The sequence below is a fragment of the Cervus canadensis genome, chromosome 19 (genome assembly GCF_019320065.1).
Source record: "Cervus canadensis isolate Bull #8, Minnesota chromosome 19, ASM1932006v1, whole genome shotgun sequence".
Lineage (NCBI taxonomy): Eukaryota > Metazoa > Chordata > Mammalia > Artiodactyla > Cervidae > Cervus > Cervus canadensis.
Window position 1 is genome coordinate 61,793,778 of NC_057404.1, and position 25,790 is coordinate 61,819,567.

The window sequence follows — 25,790 nt, forward strand, 5'->3', positions numbered from 1 at the left end:
CAGAAGATATTAAGAAGAGGTGGCAAGAATACACAGAAGAACTATAGACAAAAGATCTGCATGAGTCAGATAACCACGGTGGTGTGATCACTCACCTAGAGCCAGACATCCTGGAATGCAAAGTCAAGTGGGCCTTAGGAAGCATTACTATGAACAAAGCTAGTGGAGGTGATAGAATTCCAGTTGAGCTATTTCAAATCCTAAAAGATGACGCTGTGAAAGTGCTATGCTCAGTATGCCAGCAAACATGGGAAACTCAGCAGTGGCCACAGGACTGGAAAAGGTGAGTTTTCATTCCAATCCCAAAGAAAGGCAATGTCAAGAAATGCTCAAAGTACCACACAATTGCACTCATCTCACACGCTAGCAAAGGAATGCTCAAAATTCTCCAAGCTAGGCTTCAATAGTACATGAACCGTGGACTTCCAGAGGTTCAAGCCAGATTTAGAAAAGGCAGAACAACCAGAGATTATGCTGCCAACATCCTTTGGATCATTGAAAAAGCAAGAGAGTTTCAGGAAAAACATCTACTTCTGCTTTATTGACTATGCCAAAGCCTTTGACTATGTGGATCACAACAAACTGTGGAAACTTCTTAAAGAGATGGGAATTCTAGACCACCTGACCTGCCTCCTGAGAAATCTGTATGCAGGTCAGGAAGCAACAGTTAGAACCCGACATGAAACAATGGGCTGGTTCTAAATTGGGGAAGGAGTACATCAAGGCTGTTTATTGTCACCCTGTTTGTTTAACTTATATGCAGAGTACATCATGAGAAATGCTAGACTAGATGAAGCACAAGCTGGAATCAGGATTGCCAGGAGAAATGCCAATAATCTCAGATAAGCAAATGACACCACCCTTATGGCAGAAAGCGAAGAACTAAAGAGCCTCTTGATGAAAGTGAAAGAGGGGAGTGGAACAGTTGACTTAAAACTCAACATTCAGAAAACTAAGATCATGGCATCTGGTCCCATCACTTCATGGCAAATGGTTGGCGAAACAATGGAAACTGTGACAGAGCTTGTTTTTGGGTGCTCCAAAATCACTGCAGATGGTGACTGCAGCCATTAAATTAAAAGACGCTTGCTCCTTGGAAGAAAAGCTGTGACCAACCTAGATAGCATATTAAAAAGCAGAGACATTACTTTGCCAACAAAGGTCCATCTAGTCAAAGCTATGGTTTTTCCAGTAGTCATGTATGGATGTGAGAGTTGAACTATAAAGAAAGCTGAACACTGATGTATTGATGCTTTTGAACTGTGGTGCTGGAGAAGACTCTTGAGAGTCCCTTGGACTGCAAGGAGATCCAAGCAGTCAATCCTAAAGGAAATAAGTCCTGAATATTCATTGGAAGGACTGATGCTAAAGCTGAAACTCCAATACTTTGGCCACGTGATGCGAAGAACTGACTCATTTGAAAAGACCCTGATCCTGGGAAAGATTGAAGGTGGGAGGAAAAGGGGACGGCAGAGGATGCAATGATAGTATGGTATCACCAACTCAATGGACATGAGTTTGAGTAAACTCCGGTAGCTGGTGATGGATAGGGAGGCCTGGCGTGCTGCCGTCCATGGGTTCGCAAAGAGTTGGACACGCCTGAGCGACTGAACTGAACTGATAGGATAGGAGGGAAGCTCTTTAACTTCTATACAATTAAGAACAGATTTCAAAAGCTACGGAATTTTTTATGGTAAACCTTAACCTAAGGATTTTTGTTCTTATTTCAATTCGTGATTTAAATAAAAATTGCAGTTTAGGAAGTCTTTTATTAGATAATAAATGGTGTGTAATGCAGAGGAAGTTGTTTATAGTAAAATCCCTGGGCAGTTAAATAAAAATTTACTTTTAAAACAATTTCTTAGCCCCTGTCTGAGATTAGATGTAAAACCTGTTCCTTAGGTTGGATTCAGGGAAAAATGGAAGAGTCACACACATAATATTCATTGTAAGATTTTGGCCTATTCATAATCATTCAATAGCTTGGATTCAGTCAGAATGGATGTTTCAGCTTGGGATTTTTACAAAGGATAGGCAGAATTCCTTTGAGTATTTCAGATAAAGAAATTGAGTAAAACCAGTTCAATCAAGATTTGTACCCAGAGTTGTCAGAAATAGTAAGTCTTCCCCTCAGTCCTCTCCTGAAAGTTGGGAGGGGCTTGACTGTCCATTCCTGTAAGACTGTGCTGCTTCTTTGCCTAACTTTTCTCAAAGCAAGTTGTATTTGCCTGTGTTTAAAAGGCTCTTTTCAGTCTTCAAATTCTTCATATCTCATATAATTACAGTTTTTTTTCTATTTTTAAAAAATTATTTATTTATTTATTTCATTTATTTTTATTAGTTGGAGGCTAATTACTTCACAACATTGCAGTGGGTTTTGTCATACACTGACATGAATCAGCCATGGAGTTACATATATTCCCCATCTCTCAGGGAATGTTTGACGGGAGGATTCCTACATGCTGTCTCTCATGAGTCCTTTGTCCGTCTTCAAGCGGAACAGCACGCTGCTCCCAGGGACTGAGGTCATTGTGTGAGGCAAGCATGAGTCTCCTTTAGTAAACATTCTCCTTAGGACAAAACAGCTTAATCTCCTTCCCCTTTCTTGAGATACGGATTGTCTCCCAACCTTGTGACTAACATTACCCCTTGTTCCCTTGGTAACGGTTGCTGCACATTTGGTTTTCTGATCTCTATCATTCCCAAAAGAAGTTTCTTGTACTGCAGCCTATATATACTCATAGAAAAATCATTAAAGCACCTTTGCTCCATGAGAGCTTAGGTCCCTGGGTCTTTTTTGTCTCTTTCTCTCTCTTTCTCTCTCTCTCTTTTTCTGGCTGACTCTCTGGAGCGTGGAGACCCGTCGTGCTCACTTTTCTGCCCGGGCTTCTAAGACCCCCTCGAGAGGGCGCCTGGTGCCTTCGTGAGCAATGCAAGTCCTGTATCAAGGACTTTATTGGTCCTCTGCATAAACCAAGGGATATCAGCCTCTTTCTCTCTTTCACTTTCTTATCATTGACTCCGTACCACAAGGTTCCGGTCCATTAAAGGACCCCAACACCAATCCCGATCCCCCCTCCCACCTCCCTCTCCACCTGATTCCTCTGGGTCTTTCCAGTGCACCAGGCCTGAGCACTTGTCTCATACATCCCACCTGGGCTGGTGATCTGTTTCACTTTAGATAATATACATGCTGTTCTCTCGAACCATCCCACCCTCGCCTTCTCCCACAGAGTCCAAAAGTCTGTTCTGTACATCTGTGTCTCTTTTTCTGTTTTGCATATAGGGTTATCATTACCATCTTTCTAAATTCCATATATATGTGTTAGTATGCTGTAATGTTCTTTATCTTTCTGGCTTACTTCACTCTGTATAATGGGCTCCAGTTTCATCCATCTCATTAGAACTGATTCAAATGAATTCTTTTTAATGGCTGAGTAATATTCCATGGTGATGGTACCATAAGGTACCACAGCTTCCTTATCCATTCATCTGCTGATGGGCATCTAGGTTGCTTCCATGTCCTGGCTATTATAAACAGTGCTGCCATGAACATTGGGGTGCATGTGTCTCTTTCAGATCTGCTTTCCTCAGTGTGTATGCCCAGAAGTGGGATTGCTGGGTCATATGGCAGTTCTATTTCCAGTTTTTTAAGAAATCTCCACACTGTTCTCCATAGTGGCTGTACTAGTTCGCATTCCCACCAACAGTGTAAGAGGGTTCCCTTTTCTCCACACCCTCTCCAGCATTTATTGCTTGTAGACTTTTGGATAGCAGCCATCCTGACTGGCGTGTAATGGTACCTCATTGTGGTTTTGATTTGCATTTCTCTGATAATGAGTGATGTTGAGCATCTTTTCATGTGTTTGTTAGCCATCTGTATGTCTTCTTTGGAGAAATGTCTGTTTAGTTCTCTGGCCCATTTTTTGATTGGGTCATTTATTTTTCTGGAATTGAGCTGCAGGAGTTGCTTGTATATTTTTGAGATTAATCCTTTGTCTGTTTCTTCATTTGCTATTATTTTCTCCCAATCTGAGGGCTGTCTTTTCACCTTACTTATAGTTTCCTTTGTAGTGCAAAAGCTTTTAAGTTTCATTAGGTCCCATTTGTTTAGTTTTGCTTTTATTTCCAATATTCTGGGAGGTGGGTCATAGAGGATCTTGCTGTGATTTATGTCGGAGAGTGTTTTGCCTATGTTCTCCTCTAGGAGTTTTATAGTTTCTGGTCTTACATTTAGATCTTTAATCCATTTTGAGTTTATTTTTCTGTATGGTGTTAGAAAGTGTTCTAGTTTCATTCTTTTACAAGTGGTTGACCAGTTTTCCCAGCACCAGTTGTTAAAGAGGTTGTCTTTTTTCCATTGTATATCCTTGCCTCCTTTGTCAAAGATAAGGTGTCCATAGGTTCGTGGATTTATCTCTGGGCTTTCTATTCTGTTCCATTGATCTATATTTCTGTCTTTGTGCCAGTACCATACTGTCTTGATGACTGTGGCTTTGTAGTAGAGCCTGAAGTCAGGCAGGTTGATTCCTCCAGTTCCATTCTTCTTTCTCAAGATTGCTTTGGCTATTCGAGGTTTTTTGTATTTCCATACAAATTGTGAAATTATTTGTTCTAGTTCTATAATTACAGTTTTAAGCCATCAGTTTCCAATTTCACATGATGCTGTGTTATAAGGATATCTTTCACATACTTTAAATACTTCTTGTGTCTTCAGTGAATAATTAAACATAATTTCCTGTTCAGTTTTGATGGTTGCTGGTATATTTTCATTAGAACTAAGTGATTGTAATAGTTTTTCTTAAAATTTTTGTGTAAAAATCTGTAACTTTTATAGATTAAAAAGCTGTTCAGAATATGATGCTCCATGGTGCAGTGTGCCAACTTAAAAGAAATGAGTTGGCCTCAAAGATACAAATTTTCAGGGCATCAAGATCATACTAACCATATAAAGGTGCTGTTGTATTTTACTTTCAAAAAAGTGACAGACTAGCATTTTAGAATAAGAATTGGTAAGAAACTGATATCTGAAGAAGAAGATACATGGTATCTTATTGTAACTGGATGTTAGGAAGAAACTTAGAGATGGTGTGGGAGCAACACTTGACGTTTTCAGGTTACATACAGGAAAGTAAATTCTAACAAATATGAAAACTGTCTTTTAAAATCTTTGTTTTTGAAGCAAAGACATATATTCTTTAATACAATCTCTACTAATAATAGAAAGAAACCAAATGATATTTGGTGTAAGATTATACCTGAAGATTTATATTTGAATTAAATGTTTTATTATTTAATTTTAATAAGTAAACTTTGAAACTGTATCCTCCATTAATACCTGTTTCATTTTAATCACATCTCCTATTTATTAATACTTTGTTTTTTAGCGTACCTTTATTGAGTATCTATTATGCATGGTTACGGAGAAGGCAATGGCACCCCACTCCAGTACTCTTGCCTGGGAAATCCCATGGACGGAGGAGCCTGGTAGGCTGCAGTCCATGGGGTCGCGAAGAGTCAGACATGACTGAGCGACTTCACTTTCACTTTTCACTTTTATGCATTGGAGAAGGAAATGGCAACCCACTCCAGTGTTCTTGCCTGGAGAATCCCAGGGATGGGATCGCACAGAGTCGGGCATGACTGAAGGGACTTAGCAGCAGCAGTATGCATGGTTAATGCTAGTTTTTCAGGGGTCCAAAAATAAGCATGATTCCTGTCCTCCAAAGAGATAGAAAGGGACTTCCTGCCTGTCTAGTGGTTAAGACTCCATCTTTCAGTGCAGGAAGTGAGGATTCAGTACTTGGCTGTGAGGCTAAGATCCCACATATCTCAGAGCCAAAAAACCAAAGCATAAAACAGAAGCAATATTGTAACAAATTTGATAAAGACATAAAAATGTTTAAAAAAAAAGAGAGACAGGAAAATATATGAACATTCAATTGAGCTAATTAAGTAAATTTCTCAATTTTTAAAAATTATCAGGACTCCTTTTGACTCTTAAAAAATTGTTGAGGATCCCAAAGAACTTCTGTTTATATAGCTAATATTAGTATTTACCACATTGGAAATTAAAAATTAAAAGTGAATAAACTTAAAATACAAACATACAATAATAATACCTTTCTTTAGCTATCAGGATGATAATCTTATCTCATGTTGTTTAGCCTGTGGAAAACTCTACTGTCTGTACACTTGAAAGAAAATGAGAATGAAAAGGGCAAATAATGTCTTAGCAATATTGAGAAAATGTTCTGACTTTATGAAGCCTCTAAAATCAGGGTCTTGAGGACCCCCAAAATGCCAAACAGATAAAGAGAAGAAGAGCAATTTATGTCAACTAGTGCTGAAAACCATTAACTAACACATTAACTTGAGTCTTCATTATTTAATATTGAGTGTAAATTTTAGTAAAAAAGCAAACTAGTAGCACTGATTTTTCCAGTAAGCCTGGTTCAGAAATGAAGGCACTCCTCTGCCCCTGGTGGCAGTGTATCCCCGTTAGGGGCTGAGAGGGTTTGAGTGGTGCACAGTCACAGTGTGTCTTAGCTGGGATTGTGAGGCTCTGAATGTGGACTCTGCCTTTCAGACACTAAGGTGCTATACTTGGAACCTCTGAAACATGCTAACTTATACCCTAAACATTTCCACAATGAAATAAAAGCAACTAAGTTAAAATCCATCTGTGTTTTAAAAAACCAGTAACCATACATTGAATACAGTTGATGCTCAATATTTCAGTTGGGCAGAAAAAGGAGCTTTCTTTGTTTTTCTTGACTGCATGGTCTTATTACCTAGGGTAAATAAAGAGACAGCAAGACAGGTGTACAACCCCTACCACATTCAGTTATGCACGCCACCGCCTCCCCCCCGCCCCCATTTTAGTTTAGAACATTGTTTTTCAGCAGGAAGATTTAAGAATAGATTTTATCCTTTTACTGAGGTAGTTCTGAGCTTTTGTGAATCAATAACCTAATAACTCAAGATTTTTCATTAGCTTTTAGCCTCCCTCCCAGTATTTAGAAGTACAGTATATCATGGTGTAGCGGTCATCTCCCTGGGAGAATGGGAAGACTTTCCAAGATACCTAAGCTTGAATGGTCTTATAGCAATAAATTTTCTGACACTTTATTTTCATGTGAAGTTTTCCCGCAAAACTGATGTCAGAAAACACTCCTACTTCATAACAGCCTAAGTCTTTATAGAGAATATGAAATTTCCTCAGTCACCTTATTTCTTACCTGAGTGTATTGCCTGAAGAGTAAACCTCTCTGGGTATCTAACAAAGGTGAAGCCTCTGGCAATGACTAATCACAACACTATGAACCTACAGGGCTTTGAGTCTTTCCTAAATTTGCACATATTTCTCTTAAGGAGAAAGCCTAATGATAGAAACTTCTATTTCTGCCACTTAAAAATGAGGTGAATTCATACATGTGGTATAGAGGGTAAGAAACTAACACCAATTTTTATTTACTCAACTTTGCTTTTTTCATTTCCAAAGAATTCATGGCTTCCGTGAAAGAGTCCATTGAGGAAAAAATATTACTAACAAATATTAAATGCTTAAAAATGATCTTTTCTGCATACTTCAATTATGGAAACCCTTTTCCGATTGTCTCAATATCATTCTTTGGTATCTGAAATCAAGTAAGAACAGTCAAAATATGGAGAAGGAAGCTTTTTAAGCAATGCAATTGTATGTTTTCTGGACATATGAAAATTTTCAAAACATACTGGAAACATTTAAAAAAAAACTTTAATGTGGTTTCTTTTAGATTTAATATATATCATCAACTAAAGTAATTAAAATCTATTTTTTCTAAGTCATGTCATATAAAGTGAAAGTGAAAGTCGTTCAATCCTGTCTGACTCTTTGTGACCCCATGGAATACACAGCCCATGGAATTCTCCAGGCCAGAATACTGGAGTGGGTAGCCGTTCCCTTCTCCAGGGGATCGTCCCAACCCAGGAATCGAACCCAGGTTTCCCACATTGCAGGCGGATTCTTTACCAGCTGAGCTACCAGGGAAGCCCATGTCATGTAAATTTATTCTAATTACCAGTAGTCCTCACCTTGTTTGAATAAAAAATTAAATGCTTTCTATGTCCTATGACAGAAGATAACATTGTAGACTAGCTGTTAGATCAGTTACCACCTGAGAGAAGCCAATAGTATGACACAGCAGAGAGGGGACAGGGAAGAAATTACTCTGACCTAAATCCCCTCCCTCAGACCTGAAGATGTGCCTCTCATTGGCTGAACATACTTGGATGTAAAAGGATCTTATGGGTCAAGCTCCCAGAGAATAGAAGAAAGTGAAAAATGGTTAAGTGAGAATGCAGAAGAAGATTTGGGAAACACCTAGAAATGCAGAAAATGAATGACTCTAATGAACAACTGAACAACAACAGAAAATGATTGTATATCTTAGCTGGGTCCTTTAAAAAATGAATCTGAAGGCAAAGAGTAAAAGACTGCTTTTTGGCAGCTAATCATCCATGGTGTTTCTACACAACTGTGACAGCTTTTGTCCTAGATTATGTTTTGAAGGATGTTTGTGTAGCAGACAACCTTGGAAGATAGGAATAATGTCATAATAGTAAAGATAATTTTTAACTTATATGTTTACTTAACTTCTGTGCAGAGTACATCATGAGAAATGCTGGACTGGATGAAGCACTAGCTGGAATCAAGATTGCTGGGAGAAATACCAATAACTTCAGATATGCAAATGACACCACCCTTATGGCAGAAAGCAAAGAACTAAAGAGCCTCTTGATGAAAGTGAAAGAGGAGAGTGAAAAAGCTGACTTAAAGCTCAACAATCAGAAAACTAAGATCATGGCATCTGGTCCCATCACTTCATCGCAAATACATGGGGAAACAGTGACAGACTTTATTTTTTTGGTCTCCAAAATCACTGCAGATGGTGACTGCAGCCATGAAATTAAAAGATGCTTGTTCCTTGGGAGAAAAGCTATGACCAACCTAGACAGCATATTAAAAAGCAGAGACATTACTTTGCCAAAAAAGGTCCGTCTGGTCAAGGCTATGGATTTTCCACTGGTCATGAACGGGTGTGAGAGTTGGACTATAAAGAAACCTGAGCACCGAAGAATTGATGCTTTTGAACTGTAGTGTTGGAGAAGACTCTTGAGAGTCCCTTGGACTGCAAGGAGATCCAACCAGTCCATCCTAAAGGAGATGAGTCCTGGGTGTTCATTGCAAGGACTCATGTTGAAATTGAAACTCCAACACTTTGGCCACCTGATGCAAAGAACTGAGTCATTTGAAAAGACGCTGATGCTGGGAAAGATTGAAGGCAGGAGGAGAAGGGGGCAACAGAGGGTACGATGGTTGGATGGCATCACTGACTCAATGGACATGAGTTAGTAAACTCTGGGAGTTTGTGATGGACAGGGAAGCCTGGCGTGCTGCAGTCCTTGAGACCGCAAAGAGTCAGACACGACTGTGCAACTTGCTTTTTCTCAGCTGTGCCACAGATATACTGTGTGCAAGGTGTCTGCATATGGCTTGGTTTGCAAGGGGAGCATATAACCATAGAGCGCATGTTGCTGCTGTGATAATAAAGTCCTTTGTGTCCCACGAAGGCCCTCATGCCTTCCCTCAGCATCTGTGTAACCATGGCAGGTTCACTTGTTAGCTCACAAGCAAGGTAAGACCCTTCGCAGTTCTTCGGGCTAATACTGTTTGGGAAGTACAAGCCTAAGACAGTGGAGGTAAGGGAAAAGGAGCAGTGAGGCAAAGACGTGTGTTGCCTTGCTCTTTACTATAAAGAACCACAAAGGAGACATTATTAGTCACTGTTCACTCAGTGTTGTAGACTTTTCTAAAAAGATTGAAAGAAGGAACTTCCACTCAAAGTAGACCATAAGAAAAAGTGAAAGGAGGGGGACAATTTCTCCTTGACCTCTTCCCATATCCTCTTCCCCTTGGTCAAGGTTTACCTCGATTATGATCTCACTTCTTGGTTGCATCTCAGTGGCTGCTCAGAAAACCAGGTTCCATGCCTTGAAGTGTAGTATTTCATCCAAATACGAAAGTGGAGGACTGACTTTATGTAAGTGAAGTGTTGACCAAGGCATGAAAAGGAGGAAGTAGACAAGAGAATTTGAGACGGTACATATGATTTATATTTTAGTATAATGGGTAAAAGTGTATTTGCATATCAAACAGTTCCTAACATTTTGCTTTCCATAAAACTGAAGGGGAACCTAATTGAGCTTTTAGCTTATTGCTTAAAAAAAGAGGACCCTTTAGTAATAGATTATGTGATTTTTTTTTTTTGATCATGAAGTTAGAAGTAGTTCAAAGAAATACGAGCCAATATTCTAACAGAACTTCTATTTTTTTTTCTTTTATAGATAAAATTTCAAAATATTTATTGTGCACTTATTGTGTGCCAGGCATTGGTTTAAGCACCAAGGAATACAGCAGTGAACAAAAAAAGACACAAACCCCTGCCTTCATGGCGCTCACACTTCTATTTTTATCTACTTGTGTTGTTTTTTTAAAAATAATTTTATGTATTTTCAGTTGTGCCGAGTCTTCCTTGCTGTGCATAGGCTTCCTCTAGTTGCTGTGCTAGCAGGCGCTCCTTTTGTTTCCATGCACAGGCTTCTCACTGTGCTGGCTTCTTTTGTTGCAGAGCACAGACTGTAGGCGTATGGGCTTCAGTAGTTGCAACATGTGGGTTCAGTAGTTGTGGCCCACAGGCTTTGTAGTTCCTGATCTAGCGACTGAACCAGCGTCCCCTGTGGCCCTTGCACTGGCAGGCAGATTTTTTTTTTTTTAACCTCTGAGCCACCTGGGAAGCTGCAGCTAAGGTACTTCTTATATGTCCACCTCCTGTTGACTAAAAGGCATTTGTAAGAGAATGAAGAAGAGACGTGACAAATGGGTTAAAGTCACAAACTTGGGAATAATGTGATTCTTTTTTACAAGCTTACTGTGGTAAGGACACGTAACATGAGATCGTAGCAGTGTTAACTGCTGACTACGGGCACTGTGTTGTACAGCGGTTCCCCAGAACCTGTTCATGCAGCACAACTCAAACTCTATCTCCCCTGAACAGTTCCCTGTTTCTGCCTCCTCCCAGCCCCTAACAACTGCCATTCTGCTCTCTGCTTCAATCACTTTAATTATTTTGGATCTCTTTTATAAATGCAACCATGAATTGTCCTTCTCTGTCTAGCTTATATAATAATATATAACTAGTATTAGTATAATATTCTCTAGGTTTGTCCACATTGTTGGATATGGCAGAATTTTCTCCTTTTTCAGGATGAATAATATTTCATTGTATGTGTGTATATGTGTATAAACATACATACATACCACTTTTCTTTATCCATTTATCTGTTGATAGACATTTAAATTGGGCTTTCCCAGTGGCTCAGCAGTAGGGAATCAACCTGCAATGCAGGAGACGCAAGTTCGATCCCTGGGCCAGGAAGATCCCCTGGAGGATAGCACGGCAACCCACTCTGGTGTTCTTGCCTGGAGAATCTCATGGACAGAGGAGCCTGACAGGCTATAGTCCATGAGGTTGCAAGGAGTCAGACGTGAATGAAGCAACCGAGCACATACACACCCCCACATAATAGATATTTAAGTTACTTCCATCTCCTGGTTGTTATGAATAATGCTGCAGAGGACACGGGAATGTAAGTATCTCTTTAGGATGCTGATTTCAGTTCTTTTGAGTATATACCTAAAAGTGAGATTGCTGGATTGTATGGTAGTTCTATTTCTAGTTTTTTTTAGCAGCCTCTATACCATTTTACCTTCCATGATAGCTCAGTTGGTAAAGAATCTGCCTGCAATGTGGGAGACCTGGGTTCAGTCCCCTGGAGAAGATCTTCCCCTGCTGGGAAGATCCCCTGGAGAAGGGAAAGGTTACCCATTCTAGTATTCCGGCCTGGAGAACTCCATGCACTGTATAGTCCATGGGGTCATAAAGCCTGAGCGACTTTCGCTTTCACTTTCATACCAATTTACCTAGTGCTTGTACCATTTTACATTTCCACCAATAGTGAACAAGGGTGCCTGTGCCTCCCCACGCTCTCTGGCACTTGGTATTTTTTTGTATTTTTGATAATAGTCATCCTAACAGGTATGAAGTGGTAACTCATTTGGTTTTGGTTTGTGTTTCCCTAATGATCAGTGATTTTGAGCATGTTTTCACACATCTGTTCATAATTTGTCTGTTTTGTTTTTAAAGTTGTTCAAGTCCTTTGTCCGTTCTTCATTCAGGTTACACTCACATGTAAGAGCTAGGGAAAAGAGAATTCAGTGAAGTACAGAGAGGCATTTCCCACAACGGGGAAAGTGTTTTAATTTGAAATCCAGCATGGAGACAGTATTGGAATCGAGGAGTTGACTTAAAGTTATTTTTTCCAATATTTCACATGTGTTTACCCCTTACAGGTAGTAGATAAAATATTCTTCATTTTCCTGATTCCAAGTTAGAAGGTAAAATTCATTTAAGATATGCATAACTGGTTGTTTTGTGGAAGGTCTTTTATGTTTTGGGTTTTTGTTTAAATCTTTATGTCTCTATCTACCAAGGAAGGTTGTTATTTCCTCCCTTGCTTCTGAATCTGTATTTCATAACTGGATGTCTATAAATAGTACCAGGCAGTACAGTAATTATACAATTACTAAAGGTCATTGTTAGTATGAACATATTTCATTTGGATGCAAACTTTTACTGCTGTATCACAGACATTTGAGAAATACACTGATTCACACTAGAAATGGCACTACCGACTCGATGAGTTTGAGCAAAATCCAGGAGTTGGTGATGGACAGGGAAGCCTGGCGTGCTGCCGTCCATGGGGTCAAAAAGAATTGGACATGACTGAGCAACTGAGGTGAACTGAACACTAGGAGTTAGCATGGATTTACCACAGATTGATACCAGAGGTTTACAATTTGTCTAAAAATATTTCTTTGTCATTTGTTGCCAAGGGGACAATAATTGCAATCTCTGTTTCAAGAAAGACTGTGTAGTATAATCCTATACTGCATAGATGTGTTTATGTTTGGATGTAACAGAGCAGTGGACACAACAAGTTAAAGCCCTTCTTCTTCTGTTTCTTAAATATTATACTTGGGCAGGTTGATTCAGTTTATTTCAACAAATTCTTTACTGAATTCCTGCTATTACCAAGTATCAGAGAAACAAAGCTCAATGAAATACGGTCCCAGAGAAATATAGATGTACATCGAATATTTTGAAATAATGTGAGAGAAGTCTTAATATATACAGGGTACTGTGAGTTTGAAAGAGATTCTCCTTATTTGGCTTGAGCAATAAAGGGTGGGCACGACTTCTGAAGGAGGAGATGTCTAAGATGTTCCTTAAGGGAGGAACATGTGTGGCCAGGTTTGGGTGGAGAGAAGGTAATGACTGGTCAGAAGATGGTTCCTGCCATAGAGAGCATAAAGGTAGTGCTGAATGAACAACAGGGTGAGTGGGGGGAACCCTATATTATCCTGTATTAATAGTAAAATATGAGGTGTTAGGTTTCTGGGAGCTTGAGCAGGGCTAGCTCTGGAGGGCTTCATAGGCTGCTGTATTTGAAGACTTGAAGTATGCAGAGAACAGCATTCATAGTCCAATTGACACTCATGTAACTCTGGTGGCAGTGTGGAGGGTGTATTTAAAGGAAGCAAATCCAGAGGCATTTTTAATGCTTCAGTCAGGCATGAGTGGAACTTGGCGATGATAGAGTTAGGGAGAGGGAGGGCACAATTAGGAGAGAGTAAGGAGGCATCTATTTATGACAGTGCTTTTGTTGAACCAGAAAAAGTACAGCTTGAAGGGTGAGAAAGACCTGAATTTGAACTCCAGCTTCATCACTTCAGGATTTGAGCTGTTTACAAGTTATAATGTTCTGTATTTCTGAAAGTGAGGGTGACACTTCCTCATGTTATCATGGGGATTAGACTTGACCTGAAACAGTGCTTGAATAGCATGTCAGTAAATGTTACTAGTGTTACTGTTAAAATCTTCAAGACTTAGTCTCCTCTCCTGCATTATAGATTTGTTGTGATGTTATAGCAAGACAATATGTGTTAAAGGTGCCTAATCTTTTGGATAAAGAATTTTTTCAGGAAAAATTTTATGTGTTACTTTCCCCCAATTGAAAGAAAAATAGATTTGAACCTCATTTAAAAATACTATTTTTGTAGCCAGTGCAATTTACTGTTTTATGAATAAAAGCAAACCAGTGAGACCTTTGGCCACGGAAATGCTAGTAAGGATCAACCCTGAGAATTAGCTGTATCATTGCATCATCGTGATTGAGAACATAAGAGCAACGATCAGACTGACGGCTGATTGTGTGTCTTTAAGCAAATTAGCTTGCCTCTCTGTGCCTCAGTTTCCTGATTTCTAAATGTCTATAGACCCTAAAATATGTACGAGGGTTAAGTTAGATAATCACTCATGTAAACTGCTCAGCTGTATGCTGGGTACATGCTAAAGACCTCCCAAATAATGACTATTATTTTTTGGAGGGCAGTGTTCAAAAGAATGACTTTACATGCACTGGCTCTTTGTGGATGTTACTAGCGGGCCCCACTGGCAGATGGGGAATGCAGACTGAGAGCTGAGTTATGCTGCCGCAGGTCACACAGCAGGGAGGCACTAGAGCTGAGGCTAGAATTACTTCGTCCTCTTCAGTGTTGTATTTCCCGAGTCTGTTGTGTCTCCTACTAGGGCTTAGTTGGTGACCCTTTCTTGCCACTCCAATCCAAACTAGGTCTTCCTCTCTCCAAGGTTGAAAGATAACCTCTGCTTTATCAGAATGCAACGGGAGCTCTATAACATGGGCTCTGGTTTTCTGGAAGGGTGACCACTGCTTCACTCTGCACTGACGCTGGAGGGCCCAGCCTACGGAGGGTCTCAGCTGCTGTTTGGCTCCTCCTCCTATGGGCGAAGGATACTCTTAGCGAGTCCCCAGCTTCCCACTTGCACCAGGACCTGCTAAACTTGAGTGCACCTTCCCAGAGTCAAGGAATTTTAGTGATGCTCCTCTCAGGATCCCTAGGTCTCTCCTTCCTTCCACCTGAATAGCCTCCTTCTCTGTTTTGTGTGAACGGATAGGCTAGACTTAATTGCCATTTGAGTAGCGGCATGGGTTTCTTATTGGTGGTCACTGTGAAAACATTTTCAAGCCAAGATATTGATATATTTGTTATAAACTATGATAGTTGGGAATTCCCTGTTGTACAGTGGTTAGGATCCTGTGAGTTCCCTTTTGAGGGTGTGGTTTTGATCCCTGATTGGGAGACTTAAGATCCCACAAGCTACTCAATGTGGCCAAAACAAGCAAAACATACGTAATAACAATTAAGAAGCGGTCTGGTGGGCCCAGGTGGCACTCGTGGTAAAGAACTCACCTACCAATGCAAGAGACATCAGAAACAGGTTTGATCCCTGGGTCAGGAAGATCCCCTGGAGAAGGAGATAGCAACCCACCCCAGTATTCTTGCCTGGAGAATCCCATGGACAGAGGAGCCTGGTGGGCTACAGTCCATAGGGTCGTAGAGTCGGATGCAGCTGAAGCAACTTGGCACACACCACACACAAGCAGTCTGGGAGATAACACCTGGAAGAATCTCATCTGTGAGTGGATATGCTCACTTAAGGGCAGACTCTACTTTTAAAGGTGTCAACTTTTCCCTTTGACAGATAAGGACAGGTAGAGAAAAACATGGAATTTGATTTGCTTTTCAGGTAATATATACATACCCACCTCATATTCAAAAATAAAACTTAGGAGAGTTGTTGAGGGCTTCATTAGAAGAAGTAACAATTTCCCGATCTCAACTTCTCCAGTGCATTTGAGCTCCTTCCTTATGTTCCATGATTTTTTTAACAGGCCTGTAGTCCAGTGAACAATGCAAAGAAATAGAGGAAAATGACAGAATGGGAAAGACTAGAGATCTCTTCAAGAAAATTAGAGATACCAAGGGAACATTTCACGCAAAGATGGGTTTGATAAAGGACAGAAATGGTATGGACCTAAGAGAAGCAGAAGATATTAAGAAAAGGTGGCAGGAGTACACAGAAGAACTGTACAAAAAAGATCTTCACGACCCAGATAATCACGATGGTGTGATCACTCACCTAGAGCCAGACGTCCTGGAGTGTGAAGTCAAGGGGGCCTTAGCAAGCACCACTATGAACAAAGCTAGTGGAGGTGATGGAATTCCAGTTGAGCTATTTCAAGTCCTGAAAGATGATGCTGTGAAAGTGCTGTACTCAATATGCCAGCAAATTTGCACAACTCAGCAGTGGCCACAGGACTGGAAAAGGTCAGTTTTCATTCCAATCCCAAAGAAAGGCAGTCCCAAAGAATGCTCAAACTAAAGCACAATTGCACTCATCTCACACGCTAGTAAAGTAATGTTCAAAATTCTCCAAGCCAGGCTTTAGCAATATGTGAACCATGAACTTCCAGATGTTCAAGCTGGATTTAGAAAAGGCAGAGGAACCAGAGATCAAATTGCCAACATCCGCTGGATCATCAAAAAAGCAAGAGAGTTCCAGAAAAACATCTACTTCTGCTTTATTCATTATGCCAAAGCATTTGACCGTGTGGATCACAATAAACTGTGGAAAATTCTGAAAGAGATGGGCATACCAGACCACCTGACCTGCCTCTTGAGATACCTGTATGCAGATGAGGAAGCAACAGTTAGAACTGGACATGGAACACCAGACTGGTTCCAAATAGGAAAAGGAGTACGTCAAGGCTGTATATTGTCACCCTGCTTACTTAACTTATATGCAGAGTACATCATGAGAAACGCTGGGCTGGAAGAAGCACAAGCTGGAATCAAGATTGCCGAGAGAAATGTCAATAACCTCAGATACGCAGATGACACCACCCTTATGGCAGATAGTGAAGAAGAACTAAAGAGCCTCTTGATGAAAGTGAAAGAGGAGAGTGAAAAAGTTGGCTTAAAGCTTAACATTCAGAAAACTAAGTGCGCGGAGCCGGCCTGACTGCTCAGGCCCCTTCTCGGCCCTGAGAGAGATCAAGAGGTCCCTCTCTGTCCCGCCACCCCTGATTTATTAAAGTGCAAATTGGCCTTTCTCACCTCCCTCAAGGAAATCGCTGCAGCCACCATTTGCCCATTTTCCTGACTCTGATAAGATTATCGGGCTCCTGTGAATGGCTTATGTCTAGGTAGTCTTTACCTGATTGTAAGACGCTGGTGCCATGCTCTGCTGGAGTTAAGATAAAACTCCTGAGCTAAAACTAGTGTCTGCAGTTCTGCACGTATGCAAGTCTTTGATCTAAAATTTGGTGAATCCTGTTAGCATATATATGTATGTTACCCCTCAATAAAGTCGTCGGAATCAGTCACAAGCTGACTCCGTCCCTCTCAACCCCATCTTTCCTAGTCTTTTATTTCTCAGGTGCTCTGGTGATTGCGTCCTCGACCTGTTCGTTTTGCCGGCAGGCCCGGCAACTAAGATCATGGCATCTGGTCCCATCACTTCATTGGAAATAGGTGGGGAGACAGTGGAAACAGTGTCAGACTTTATTTTTTTGGGCTCCAAAATCACTGCAGATGGTGATTGCAGCCATGAAATTAAAAGACACTTACTCCTTGGAAGGAAAGTTATGACCAACCTAGAGAGCATATTAAAAAGCAGAGACATTACTTTGTCAACAAATGTCCATCTAGTCAAGGTTATGGTTTTTCCAGGGGTCATGTATGGATGTGAGAGTTGGACTGTGAAGAAAGCTGAGCGCCGAAGAACTGATGCTTTTGAACTGTGGTGTTGGAGAATACTTTTGAGAGTCCCTTGGACTGCAAGGAGATCCGATCAGTCCATCCTAAAGGAGATGAGTCCTGGGTGTTCATTGGAAGGACTGATGCTGAAGGTGAGTTTACTCAAACTCATGCCCATCGAGTCAGTGATGCCATCCAGCCATCTCATCCTCTGTTGTCCCCTTCTCCTCCTGCCCCCAATCCCTCCCAGCATCAGGTCTTTTCCAGTGAGTCAACTCTTTGCATGAGGTGGCCAAAGTATTGGAGTTTCAGCTATTTCCCCACCTATTTCCAATGAAGTGATGGGACCAGATGCCATGATCTTAGTTTTCTGAATGTTAAGCTTTAAGCCAACTTTTTCACTGTCCTCTTTCACTTTCATCAATAGGCTTTTCAGTTCCTCTTCACTCTCTGCCATAAGGGTGGTGTCATTTACATATCTGAGGTTATTGATATTTCTCCCGGCAATCTTGATTCCAGCTTGTGCTTCTTCCAGCCCAGCGTTTCTCATGAACTGTCAGTATGGTTTTATCTCCTTTCTCCTGCTCATTTTTATGAAGATATTTTGGTGAGACAAGTGTTTGTAATTGAAACAAACAAACAAAAAGTTAAATTGGCCCTGTAAGAGAATTGTTCTGTATATCCATATCTACCTTCACTTTTGGGGCTTCCCAGTTGGTGCAAGTGGTAAAGAACCTGCCTGCCAGTGCAGGAGACTTAAGAGACACGGGTTTGATCCCTGGGTCGGGAAGATCCTCTGAAGGAAGAAATAGCAACCCACCCCAGTATTATTGCCTGGAGAATCCCATGGACAGAGGAGCCTAGTGGGCTACAGTCCATGGCGTCTCACAGAGTCAGACACGACAGAAGCAACATAGCACCTTCATTTTTGGTGCAAGAGAGGTTGCTTATAGAGTTCAGATACGTCAGTGATGTTCATTATAGAAGTCACTCATCAGTTGGAATAGAAAGGGAAGTAGCTTTAAATCCAATTTAAAGGGAACTCCTTTAAATCCAATTCAGAACTGCACCAACTTATGAATAAAAATGCTTCTTGCAGAAACTATCATGTCCATAAGTGTTTTTCTGAAGGCTTTTGTATGGTGATTTTGGTTGTTATCTCAAAATCAGTTGCTATATTTTATCAAGTAACTGCCACAGGCTCCTGTCTAAGTATAGCATTTTGGGTTACTGTGTTACCAATAAGCAAGAATTAAAAACAAAACTCAACAACAAACTAGCCATCGGTCAAAAGTTTGTCATTAGTCTCCTCTTTGAAGGGGCAGCAAATGAGTTGCAGATGGACTGCTATTTACATACAGTTCCTCAGTGTACCCTGAGGGCTTGGCGGATGTTTCCTGCAGTGTCATCACCATGCAGTATTTAAAATTTACACTTAAAAGAGCCCTTGCTTAAGAGAGAATAGGCAAAAAGTGAATTATTCCTAGGTGGGCGGTCCGCAGAGTTGCAGGATTGTGGGTGGTGTGTCACACTTTTCTCTGTGCCAAGGTCATCGATCGTTGTTGTAAAGGGTGGATGCAGAGGAAGGAAAAGGTCTGTGCATTTATGTTCAGGAGTGTTGCTGGGCAGCCAGACTGGTTTGCTTTCTTTTTCTCCTTCTCCTCCCCAGAGCCCTGTCCTGCTATTGATGCTCGGAGAATGAATCTTTAGATGGGGTCCACCATCTTCCCATTTCATTGGACTTGGTCCCCATGTCACTTCCTTAGAGACAGTTTTCCTGACCATCCTCTCCAAGCAAGTTCCCCTAACTGCTCTTGTTTTTTTCCCTTAAATATTTGCTTATTTGGCTGCACTGGGTATTAGTTGCATCGCACAGGATCTTTGCTCTTTGCTGTCACTTGCGGGATCTCTCAGTTGTGGCAAGTGAACTCTTACTTGCAGCATATGGAATCTACTATAGTTCCCTGACTAGGGATCGAACCTGGGCCATCTGCACTGGGAGTATGGAATTTTAGCCATTGGACCACCAGAGAAGTCCCTCCCTAACTGCTCTTTACTGTCACACTCAGTCATTTTCTTCGTATCATCTACCACAGATTTTGTTCATGTGTTCTAAAAAAAAAGATCTGTCACCCATTTTGGGCTATAACCTCCAGAGTTTACGTATTTGTCTCATCACTCTTCTTCCACAATAGAATATTGAAAAGAGAAGGCACTTGATAGAAGTAAGGGTTTTATAGAACTAACATCCCTTAGGTTAGAACTAACAAGACCCTTAGGTCAGAACTAACAAGACCCTTAGGTCTTTATTTGCCTTATTAATGTTGTTCGTTGATAACTTCTCAAAACTGATGAAATTTAACAATAATACTATGTTACTTTAGTGGGAAAAATTCTTTTCTCAGCGTCTTCTTTTTTTTTTTTTTAACAGCTAGCATAGAGTTCCTTTAGGAAAGAAAAATTTTCCTCTAGAAAGATGGCTATGTAGTCCACTGGGGGGGGGGGGTGGAAACATCAGGGCATGGTTTACGATAGTAAAGTGAAACAAATCGCTGGATAAAATACTTTACATAAGATGTTAATAGTAATCTGAAGTTGGAGAAGGCAGTCATGCAACATGGTGCAAATCAGGTCTCTTTAAAAAAGTGTTTAACAAGTTAAGGAGGTGTAATAGTTTCTTGTTGCAGGACTGCTGAAGTCTTTAGAGAACACAGTTGTCTAATATCTGGTGTTAAGACACTTGTTCTGACATAAATCACTTTTATAGCTTCAAACTTTGGAAGAGTCAGCTGCACTCACACACTTTGGGGAAAAGCTTGGGAAGCCCAGTGAAAGGGGGCTGTATCCGTGTGTGATTACCGTGGGACTGGGAGCTGCAGCAGCTCCAGAAGTGACAGGTGGGTATAACTGAAGTCTCAGTGGCCTCATCTATCGCTTTAAGTTGTACCTTAAGTTCACATCTTGAAAACATTCTTGACTGGTTACTTTGGGGCTTCCAGAAATATCTATCTTGCATTGAATGCTGCAGAAAGTTTCAGACGCATAATGCATACATAGAATGTAATCACTGGTTAAAAATAAAGTGTTTGGTATTTTTAGTGACATGTTAAAAAAAAGCAAATGTGTGAGTATTTCTGATTTCTGTTTTTAATGGTGGGAAATCTTGTGTTTTCTATTTCAACTATCTGTTTCTAGTTACCACAGTCAGTTTCCCAGGGGAAGGCTCAGGACTCTGTGCATCCTGTGAGGGAAACTGGCTTCGGCCGGGGTGGGAGGAGAAGGTGAAGCCGTGAGAAGCTGAGCTGGGTCCCTCCTGTAGCCGGTCTTCTGCTCAGGATTCCTGGAGGAAGGGGGCTCCTAGGTGATTCCGGGGGCTCTCTTTTGGGACCTTAATCTCTGGAGTATTGTTTCTTTATTTTTGTTATCATTGAGAGTGTGACTCAGATCTGTACCTTTTTCAAAGCCAGTCAAGTTCGGGGAGACACCTGCTAAGTACAGTATCCACACACCTGAAGGCAATTACTTTCATTATGCCAGACATGCAATTAAGGAGTGAATGTTGTGTGAATCATTAGTCTTCCTTCCTTGAGATGTAAAAATGAGCAGTGACAACTCAAACTCTTTAACCTTTTTGGTTTAAAAATTATAGGATGTTAATACATTGTTAAAATATTTAAATCCATAAATTACCAGTTACTGCCAAACCACAAGTGAAATTATGCTCTTGCTTATACAAAATGAATCTGATTGTACTTTTAGAGTTTTGTGGGCTTGATGACTTGCTCTCTTAAACCTTAGAGGGAAGAAAATTCCACTCTACAGTTTTGCAGAAAGTCTTGTTCTTTGAGATGCCTTTGGTACATGGCTGGGGTATAGATTCAGGGAGACCTTTCCAAATGGATTTAGAGCAGGTTCATATCTGGTTCTTCAGCTGAGCTTATATCTTTTTGTAGCTTCTCTTAAATTACCCAGTATTGCTTTGGTTGCCCCGTGTCCTAAAATGTGTCTATGCACCAGAGTCATTTCTGCTCAGTTGACCTTCAAAAAAAAAAAGTACAGGAAGGTAGCAATGTTAGAGGTAAAGAACACAGGCTTCATGCTTTGGAATCAGACACAGTTGCCTTATTATGTTGCTTAATAGCTATGAAGATCACTTTGCATAACAGGAGAAACTTATATTTAGGATGACTTCTACATTAGCCCCTGTGGCTTAAATGGCAATTATGGATACATTTTGGAAGTTGAATAGTTACAGTAGGCAATTTAGCTTTTAGGATATTAGTTTACTACTCTTTCTTTATCTGCAGCTCTGTCTACAGTGGCAACCCACTCCAGTGTTCTTGGCTGGAGAATCCCAGGGGCGGGGGAGCCTGGTGGGCTGCCATCTATGGGGTTGCACAGAGTCGGACACGACTGAAGCGACTTAGCAGCAGCAGCAGCAGCTGTCTACATAAAACATCTTTCTCTTTCTAGTTTATTTGCCTAGATCATCTCTCATTCCTTCAAGCTGCATTTTAACATGCTGGTTTGCAAGGAGCTTTTCCTGACTTTCTGGTCTCTACTATATGCCTGTTTTATCATGCCCAGTTTCATGCCCTAACATATGGTGCTGCAATTGTTTCTTGACGTGCAACTTCCTCCAGTTATCTCTGAACTTGTGAGCACAGAGATTATTATTATCATTTTATTTTTATCATTGCATCCTCCATGTCAATCACAGGCATCATTCTGGTCTTCTGGTACAGAGTCAGCTCTTGATAAGTATTGATTTAATAAAATTACTTATTGGTTCTTCAGGTAGCATTTACATCTCCAAGGGGAATAATCACCCTTTATTTAAGCAACTTACCAGTGCAAATCACATCTTTACTTCCAGCTTTATGATATGCTTTTAATAGAGGAATTATGAATGTTAGATAAGAAAGAGGATTTGGAATTCATGTAATTCAGTAAAGGAATTTTACATAGAAAGAGACCAAAGTCCAGAGAAATCAATCAATTTATCTGACATCATAGAGCTTGTTAATGGCAGAACCAGTATTTTAGAGAGGGAGGCAGTGTTCAAAGGTGAATGCTTATGGCTTTGAGGTCACACCTGTGTTGAACTCTGTTTTAGCTCCTTTACATTGTTGGCACTGTTGGCACTGGCTAAGATACTGACTTGCAAACCTTGGTTTCTTCACCTCTGATTTGAAGAGGGTGTTTAGGAAAGAGAGTGAGGACAGAAAACTTCTTATGGGGATTATATGAGTTAACATATGAGAATGTGTTGCACAAATTGTGTAGAACTATATAGTAATAGCCATGACTACTTAGACTTAGGATTCTTTAACAATCATTGATGCTGCCTCTGACTCTGAGGGAAACACTTCAAGTCTTTGAACTACTGTTTAGTTCCCAGTAAATAGGTGTGAAGAGCCTTTCTTGTTTTAATAAAGACCTTTGCTGTTAAGTTAGAAGTGCTCCTTACAAACACCTAATAAGGAAACAGCTACCAGTTTAACTTGTATCGAGTCTCTCTCTCCTTCCCATCAGTTTAATTTTCTGACCTCCACATTGTTAAATAGTATGTGCTGTCTCGATTCTGACCTGTAAATAACAAGCTGTCATTTATGAATTCCTTCCTAAATTAAGGATAATTACAAATACTCATTTTCTTGTGTTTACTGTTTACAAGTAACTGGAACATAGATTATTTTTGGACTATTACTTTGCCATACTAAAATAAAGCTGACATTTGATTATCATGCTAAGCTATTCTGAACACCGCTTAGCCATCAGACCTCTCATGCGTGGGAGCTGTGCTAATACATAAATATTGAGGACTGACATTCCAAGTTAAGGCTCATATTTGCTCCGTGGTAGATGTGATAATAAGGGGAGGAAAAAAGGAAGGCATAAATGGAGTGGAGAGTCTGGCCTGAGGCAAAGCTGTAAAGCAGGTCAGGTTAATCTTCACATGTTTCTCAGCTGTCTTTACCCTTCTATCCCTTGAACACCCTCTCTGAAGAATTTTTTCTCCTAGATTCCTGTAGCCACGCTGCCCTGGTTACTCAAAGCTTGTTACAGCTCTTTATAAAAGCAGCTGGTTCTTTTCTGCCTGGCAAATGGAAGACTGCTCCCCCTCTGCTCTGGGCTCACCTTCACTTTTCAGGCAAGGTATTGATTGTAACAGTGTTCTTTCTGCGTACATGCTGCTACTTTTGCTATCAAGTACAAAGCAAAGCAGAAGTATTAACAGTTCAGAACTCTTCTGGTCCTTTACTCCCCAGAAGGTTCAGGATTGTTTTTTAATTAATGTATCTAATGTTATGGAAACTCTAGAGAATATAAATCTGCTTCCTTTTATTTGATACTTTTCGTTTTAATTCTTTACTACAGAGGCAAAAATTTAGCCTAATCTTTCTGCCAATTGATGAAAGTGTGAAAGTGTGAGTTGCTCAGTCATGACCAACTCTGTGTGACCCCATGGACTGTAGCCCGCCAGGCTTCTCTGTCCATGGGATTCTCCAGGGAAGAATACTGGAGTGGGTTGCCATTTCCTCCCACAGGGGATCTTCTCAACTCAGGGATGGAACCTGTCTCCCGCATTGCAGGCAGATTTTGTACAGCCTGAGCCACTAGGGAAGCCGATTAATGTATCTGATGTTAAGGAAACTCACTAGAATATAAAGCTGCTTCCTTTTAGTTGATACTTTAGTTTTTAATTCGTTACTCCAGAGGCAAAAAATTAAGCCTAATCTCTCTGCCAATTGATGAATGTTCATTTATTTGCAGGAGGAGGTGGCTACAGTCTTTCATAAGGCTTCTTAGCTCATTTTTAAATATCAACTTGTTTTTCCTTAGCCAGTAAGGAATAAGTGGCTAGCAGTTCCTTAGCTAGCCTGTTTCTTTCCTTTTGGAGGGTTTCCTCAATGTGTTTCTAGTAATACAATGGCTAGAGACACATTTATTTTTGAAGCCCTTGCCCTTGAATTATTTGTGCAAGAAGCTGATGTTTCTCTTTCACTTTTGCTGACTCTCTGTGTGTCCTTATCTCTTTTTTGCCTTCTCCATTGCTTTCTTTTCCTACTGAATCTTCTTTTTGTTTATTTTTAGTCATTCTCAGAGAGCCAAGCAAAATTTCCCTTAAATAATTTTCTTCACATGTACTTTTTTGTTCTTTCTGTTCATTGTTAATTATACTTTCATAAAAGCAATGCAACTCTATTGAATAAATAAATTAAAAATATATGAACATTAAAAAAGTTTCTAAGAGATAAGTAAAAAATCTTAATGTCTCCTATTGACTTCCTATTATAACTCCCTAAGATAAACTCTGTTGACTGTTTCTTGTGTGTCCTGCCAGACCTTTATTATATCAATCAAGTAATACATACTGAATCCAAATTTCAAATAAAAACCTCTGGTTGTGAAAATATCTCACTTGAACTTTTGTACCTCAGTTTAACTTCTTCGTGGAGCTCCCATTGTCCTGCTTATCCCTGAGTTCTGGGAGGCTGAATAGTGTTAAGGGCATTTCATCTGGATCACAGTCATCTTTCTATACTGGTCCCTACCTTTTCATTCTTTTTATTTCTTTGGTTATCAGCATGGCTCTATCTGGTCATTTCTTCTCATAAAATGTTTGCCTTATACTTGGGCTTTTGCATTGAATACAAAAAGCCAAAAAATTGACATTTTTTTATTCCTGTAGATTCTTCTGCATTATCCTCTTCTGGAGACATAGAACACTCCAGCTGCTGCCTAAAGGGGGATAAATGTCAGAGAGTAAAAGCAAATATAAGAAAAAAATATTACCTAATAAGTGTAAATATGTTCACTGACCATTCAATGGGAATTTTCCTGATGCTTTCTCAGTATATTGAGAAAGATTAGGATAATAAACCATGATGTAATGGCACATTCCACTAGCCTGTGGACCTCCCTCTCAGCATCCAGTCCACATAAGCAAAATGCCGAAATTCACAGGAGAATTTATTGAAGAAAGGAAATTTATAAGAAT

General features: G+C 40.2%; 1 protein-coding gene and 1 long non-coding RNA gene across 2 annotated transcripts in view; one reads left to right on the forward strand and one right to left on the reverse strand.

The window, feature by feature from the left end:
• Positions 1 to 25,790, reverse strand: part of LOC122422380 (rho GTPase-activating protein 20-like) — a 480,282-nt gene that overhangs the window by 300,516 nt on the left and 153,976 nt on the right. The gene's annotated exons all lie outside the window — the stretch shown is intronic.
• The window catches only part of LOC122422385, a 74,904-nt gene continuing 69,687 nt past the window's right edge, over positions 20,574 to 25,790 (forward strand). Inside the window, exon 1 of the long non-coding RNA XR_006263803.1 lies at positions 20,574 to 20,682. This is a non-coding gene — a long non-coding RNA (uncharacterized LOC122422385). The remainder of the gene's footprint in view (positions 20,683 to 25,790) is intronic.